The sequence below is a fragment of the Siphateles boraxobius genome, unplaced genomic scaffold (assembly GCF_051911475.1).
Source record: "Siphateles boraxobius isolate OS27281-9 unplaced genomic scaffold, OSU_SipBor_1 130, whole genome shotgun sequence".
Lineage (NCBI taxonomy): Eukaryota > Metazoa > Chordata > Actinopteri > Cypriniformes > Leuciscidae > Siphateles > Siphateles boraxobius.
Genome location: NW_027508734.1, coordinates 45,809,902 through 45,816,588, shown reverse-complemented (window position 1 = coordinate 45,816,588; position 6,687 = coordinate 45,809,902). Strand labels below are relative to the sequence as shown.

General features: G+C 40.7%; 1 long non-coding RNA gene across 1 annotated transcript in view; it reads right to left on the bottom strand.

Moving 5' to 3' along the window:
- Positions 1 to 752: 752 nt before the first annotated feature.
- The window catches only part of LOC143737769 (uncharacterized), a 31,540-nt gene continuing 25,605 nt past the window's right edge, over positions 753 to 6,687 (bottom strand). Inside the window, exons 5-8 of the long non-coding RNA XR_013203708.1 lie at positions 2,650 to 2,685; positions 2,463 to 2,521; positions 2,126 to 2,333; positions 753 to 907 (exon numbers count right to left, since the gene is read on the bottom strand). This is a non-coding gene — a long non-coding RNA (uncharacterized LOC143737769). The remainder of the gene's footprint in view (positions 908 to 2,125; positions 2,334 to 2,462; positions 2,522 to 2,649; positions 2,686 to 6,687) is intronic.

The window sequence follows — 6,687 nt, the reverse complement described above, 5'->3', positions numbered from 1 at the left end:
CAGGGTTTAGAATCAAGTTGAGTGTGAAACCAGACCAACGCTGCGGGGGGCGCCGGGAACAAACGCGCTCGGATTCGGACCGCAGCAAACCAGCTGTAACCAGACATGCACTTCTCCAAAACTAAGATTAATTGAGTGAACACAGAGCAGTTTTTCCGTGAGCGGGAATTGAAAACCTTGAATAAGCGAAGTGATTACAGAATGCTAGAATGGAGAGAGAAACGTGCTTTCGTTCCAATCCAGGCTTTATCACATCCCCCTCAGCAGGGTGAATACACCTCGTCTTTCCTTAATTTAAGACTTATTCAAACTAAAATCAAGACATTTATTACACTATTTGAGAAATGAAAGCCTATTTACAGCCTTAAAATTCTGAAAAGTGGATTTAAGACATTAAGGACAGACAGCAACCCTGCAACTGACGGAAATCCGTCATAGAAGACTCGATGCAATTAACGGAAATCTGTCGTAGCGACGGAGAACTTTAATCCCTGTAAGCAGTTTCCAGAATCCAATCATTAGCATCCCATGCTGATGACCATTAAACAGGCAGCACCAGAATTGGATGCTGGTTACAAACATTGGAAACTACGTTGTTCAACAGTAATAGGTGTTAAGGATGGACAACTACAATGAATTTTGGTATGTTTAAAATCATGAAAATACAAGCTTACATTAATATACGTTTATTTAATACAATAATAATTATTTAACAAAAAACAACACTCTTCTGGCTCAACAAGCAAATTACGATAAAACACATTAACAACAATGCTCAATTTTTTTTTTTTTTTTCGTCCGTTAATGTCCATTATTTTTTCTGTGATGAACCGTCCAGCCTTTACCCATCTGGCCTGCAACTCTGTCTTCTCCACATTCTTTCTGTCAAGCCACTCCTTGAAGAAGACTGAAAAGAAATGTACAGATGTATTAAAATGTATTACTCCATAATAGGGGTGGCACGATCCGCTTTTTTTGCCACCGATACCGATTCCGATACCTGGGACTCAGTATTGGCCGATACCGATCCGATCCAATACTAAAATAATAATTAAAAAAACAGTGCCAAATTACCTAATAAACTGTATCTGTATGCCTCACTGTGGGGAAGAGACTGGGATTATTCTTTTGTTAAAGGCATCAAAGCTTGACTTAAACATTATTTTCCTTACTTTGTAAAACAATACAGACAAAATATATACTATATAATTAAAATACATTTATTTTAAAATTTTAAGCGCAACTTTTTAATGAAGCAGCAACATATGATACATAGATTGGACAGAACAACTAAGGCTATCAATAAACTGCCATTGCGCAAAAGTATTGTAATATGAAAGGCTCCAATTCAGAGCGGCACGAAACCTTATGCGCATCCCGTGCGCAGAATGATGCGCTCGAAGCAACATGGAGTGACGGCGCGCAGCGCGTCGCATTGAAAAGTTCAAAGCACAAAAGTAAGATATACATATATTTATTTATTTATTCATTAGTTTGAGCCTTTTAACAGTTTTAAATTTCAGTTAATGTGCGTGTGAAGAGCAATTATATCGCTCTCTACTCCAGTGTTGTGATAACTGAGGAGTTGTGTTGTGATCTAACAGACACCCGGTTGAAAGTAACATGTGAAACTCCAGCACGTTAAAGTCCTTTTATGCAAACCATAGACCTTTATCTACATATCTAAAGTATAATAATAGGAACATTGACTCATCTTGGAGAGAGTTTCATCGTGTTGACTGTTTTACCCAAGCGCGACGCGCTGTTTGAGTGCTGAGAATGACTGACAGCCGCAGCGGAGGGAAGCACTTAGGTGAAGATTAATTTATCGATTTAAATCTGTACCTCACATTAAACTATATGTAATGGCTTCAGAAATCTTGGAATACAGTACACGAAAACATTATAGTGCTTTATAATGTTTTTGTGCCTTTTGTGTTGTATAACAATGACATACGTAGGCTATACAATATCGGATCGGATTTGGATGGTCTCGTCTGGCGATACCCGATCCGGCAAATATTGCTAGTATCGGAGCAATACCGATACTGAGTATCGGATCGGCGCACCCCTACTCCATAACCCAGTACTTGGCATCCCACAAAGACCTTGTGGCTACTGCTACCTTTTAATGTCTGAAGTTTCTGCGGGGTTAAGGGCTGCCTGGTGGTTTTGGTTGTGGGGCTTTCCTTCCCTGTCAGACTTCTTTCCCCCAGAGTCTTAGTGCCCCAGATTGCCACTGCCAACTCGTTCACAAATAAGGAATCCCGAGTGCTGTTTTGGATCCTTGACCAGGCCTCTCTACGCACTCGAACGTCTCCCCCCAAGTGAATCTGACAAAATTAAAAACAAAAATAATCAAGGTACTAGATTGTACATATGTATACAAAATTCATAAAAACTTTAAGTGTACTGGTTCTTATATTAATCCATGCACACAGATGACAAGGGCAATGCTGTACCTCATCTCCTTTTGAAGATAGAGAGGGTTCCAACTCATTCAAACAGCCAGACTCTGCAACTATATACAAACTAATGTAAATATACTCAATATACATATTTACTCACTTGCACCAAGGCCTATACTTTGGTAAATATGGACCATGATCAATTTCAGATATCTGTGAGTAATATATTTTTTGCACTTACTTTGTAAGGTCTCCTTTAGGCTTGGTGGTCTAGGATCTTTGACAATTAGAAAGAGAACAAACATATCACAAATATGTTAGATGATGGAAAACATGACAACAAAGAATATACTTTGTAAACCCTCAAAGATCAAAGCTGAAACACTCCAATAAGACTCATAGTCTTCCCCAATCCCAAAGCAGTGTGCTGAAATTTGAATTTTGCTATGCACCACCCCCTCCCAAGAAGAGAAATCTTAGAGATCTCCTCAATAAATGGTCTGAAATCTCCGCCCCTTTACCGATCAGAGCGCGTGCTGACACGGAGTAAAGCCTTGTTTATACTCGACGGGTCCGCACGAGCACGAAGGTGCGTGCGGCAAAAATGATGGCATTGCTGTGTGGGCGGTCATGCGCGTTGGGTGCACAAGACCCCATTTCGCTTGGCGGTGTGCACAGCTTTTTTTGTAACAGCGCGCGATGTCCATTCCGAGGATGAACGACTTCAAGCCGAATCTGACGAGAATGTACGTCTCACCACACCAGTTTCCGCATCTAAATTGCAAAGTTCATCGCAAAGTTTTTTTTGTTAAGGTTTAGTTTACTGTGTGTGATTTATTTAAAACAAAGCACCTTCATTGCAAAGTTTTTTTTTTGGTTAAGGAATTGTTTACTGTGTGTGGCCCAGGAGGACCTATAAGGGTCTTCCCTAAGGGCCCCGGTCCTTGAACAAGATTCGCTGTCACTCAATCATCTGAAGGGGTTTCTCGGTCAGTACAGTAACAACAAATAGCGCTCTTTTCATTTGTTTCAGACTATTTCTATTATTATTATTTTTATTAGACTATGTAGCGACAATGAGTCTTACATTAAATTAGCTCAAATTATATATAGGGAATTTAATAATTAATCATGAATGATTAATATATTGCATATTACAGTTAAATTATCGAAGCTGAAAATAGATCGATTGTATATATGAATGATCACCATAATGGGTTATGGTTCGTCATTAATATATCAATAGTCTTATTACAGATCGATTATATGAGATAACCTTAAATGGAATTAATTTAGTTATCGAACAATCTGTTTGTCCAGCAAACGGCCGTAAGATTAACTTATCAATTTTCAACAAAAATTATCTCTTTCTTATAATTCCAAAAAAGCTATTTCCTGGCCATGAAAAATCACCTTCTTGTTATTATAAAATTTAGGTTACTGAAATAGTAACGAATTGTAAAGCTTTGTAGCAAAAGGGTCGAACACTTCATTGACTTTGTAAAAATGAGAACTTTAGACAATTAGCAATCAAGAATATAATGGTTTTAATAAAATGAAACTACGGATACGAGTTCTACATTTAAACCCGGGATACATGTATGTACAATAAACAGTAAAACTAACGAGACAAACGAATAACAACGGGAGTGAGAGAGAGAGAGATTGAGTGAGAGAGAGAGAGAGAGTGAAATATATATATATATATATATATATATATATATATATATATATATATATATATAGAGAGAGAGAGAGAGAGAGAGAGAGAGAGAGAGAGATAGAGGATGAGAAAGTGAAACTAACGGTCAGGATGAGAGATCACCGGGGTGATCGCAGCATGGCAAAAATCACAGACAATAACCCTTAGAGAGGCAACAAGAAATCACATCAATCAAATCAAATCAAATCAATAACCTATACTTGCGTATATGGTTCTCTTTGTGTGAGCTGAAGAACGCAGAGTCGTGTGCGTGTTTGTCCTTCGGCGCTATAGGCTTGTTCTCTCGTGTCTTCCGGGGCGAGCAGACTCGCGGGAAGTTTTAAAGGTTCACCGAACGTGAAGTTACCAAGGAAATAGTTCAGAGTTCATCTCCCTCGGGAGGGAGAGGCGAAGAATGAAAATAAAACTTAGTAAAGAAAGGAAAAGAAAAGAAACGCGGTGTAAAGCTCCCTAAGGAGCCATGGGACCGGTACCCTCTCACAGGGAAAGTGCTCTCTTTTTTTAGAAACTCCTGTGTCAGTTTCTTATAGAGAGGAGGGGTTCACGCCTGCTTCGCGTATGTGAACCAATCATCTTAGAGCATCTCGAGCGGGAAAAGTTCTTCTTTGTCTTGTCAGGATAATTGATGATGCTATAAAATTTTGTCATTTCTAGCCAGAAAGATTGTACACACAGAACAATACATTTTACTGTAATATCCTATGTATGACTGGTTTAGTCAAAACAAGACGGTCAAACAGGTACCAAGAATGGCTGGAAAGAGTAGAAGAAACATAAAGTTACATTCATATGCAGAATTACACACATTTAATGTTCACTCACACGACTATAAAGCCATAATACCGGCTACCATGACCTAGGAAAGATCAAATTCATGTTTATACATTTCTTAAGTGGTTATACTTATAGAAAATATATAATTGCAGAGTCTATTCCTCTTTCTTTATCAGAATTCAAGTGGGAGCTGTGATTCCCTTGGAATTCCTTTTGGGGGTCATAAAGTTTTATGACCTAGCAAGAGGGAGAGTTTACAGAAGATGATACTGTTAGGTAATCTTTCTTTAGAAATACACTTAAGATTTGAAGTTACAGACCAGTCTCCAATTACATCTATAGAATAAGACAAAACTAATTAGATATGCATGCATACAGGAAGGTTAGATACAATTCTGTGTTATATACATTAAGGACATTCCTATCCTAAGTTGCACACAAAGGACGTTTGTGTGCGGGTATGTGTGGTGTGTGTGTGTGTATCCTTAGGGCATATTGTCCATCCGTGGTGTGCACCACGTGAGGGTTTCGAGAACAACGGGGACCTGTTTCTTGATTGCGCAATGCGTCATAAATGGAGTTAATCAATGACCTGCTGGCAGACATTGGGGCACCATTTCACATGATTCAAGGTTTTGTGAATTAAACATATATGTGTTCATATTTGTTCAGTAGTGAAAGGAAAACAGGATTCGGTCAGTCGCTACATATTCCCCCTTTTCGTCGGATGAAGTCCCTGTGTGAACATCATCGGACGACAATCATCACAATGGCCGACTGGCAGGTGAATCCTGATGGTCATGTAGCAGGTGGACCATGGTAGTAGGGTAGCAGGTGGAACCTGATGGTAGGATGGCAGGTGGATCTTAAAGCTGAGGATTCAGCTCGATGAGGTTTGGCGTGGTCTCTGACTTGGCACCCCCTTTCCGGGGATTCCGTCTGAGACCTTCAGGCACGGCTTTCGTGAGCTCGGCTGTGTCGCATCTGGTGGAGTCTTCTGTACAGAATGAATGCCACGCATAGTGTCAGAGTGTGGCTGATTACCTGTAGAGATGCACAGCACAATGTCGGCTGAGGTCCAGCCTAGGACCGCAGATGAAGTGTTCAGAACGGGCAGTCGAGACAGTGCTTGGATGGCTGTGTTGACCGGAGAAATGTCAATGAATTGGGACCCCCTTTCCTCGATACAGAGTTCCAGTTCTGGATCTAAGGTGAAGTTGTAGTTCTTGAAGGATGGGAGTTCCAATGCTGTCTGGTACTCTTTGCTCGGAAGATGGTACAATGCCAGATCATTCAGGTGGAATATGGCACCTTTCGGGGCTTGAATCCACGTACTGTGGTTGAGCATGTTGACACGGCTGGTTGTGTCATGCTGGTCGTAAGTGAGAGTAGCTGTACGCACAGGTGTGTTAACGAGCCACCTGTCACCTACAATCTCTGCTTGCGTCTCTGTGACTTTTGCTCGAGGCTTAGCTTTGGCTGGGCAGCGTGTGTCGCTGACCAGGGGTTGCAACCCGCAGGTTCCTTAAGTGTTGTCTCTGAGGAAGGGTTTGCTAGGGCAGAGATAGTGAATGAATTTGGTGAGGTACACATGTGCAGGTTTGGGGCCAGGTGCAGCTGTCGTGGTAGGCCACCATATCTGGAATGTGTGCCTTGTTGTGGGTGTTGCTTTTCAAAAACCTGACATTGGCAATGTCTTTAAGTCTGTAGACTTGGTTTGACTCGCTGATGGATTGGTTCAAGAGCACATCCACTTCCCTCTGCTCGTGATCGACGTAGAGT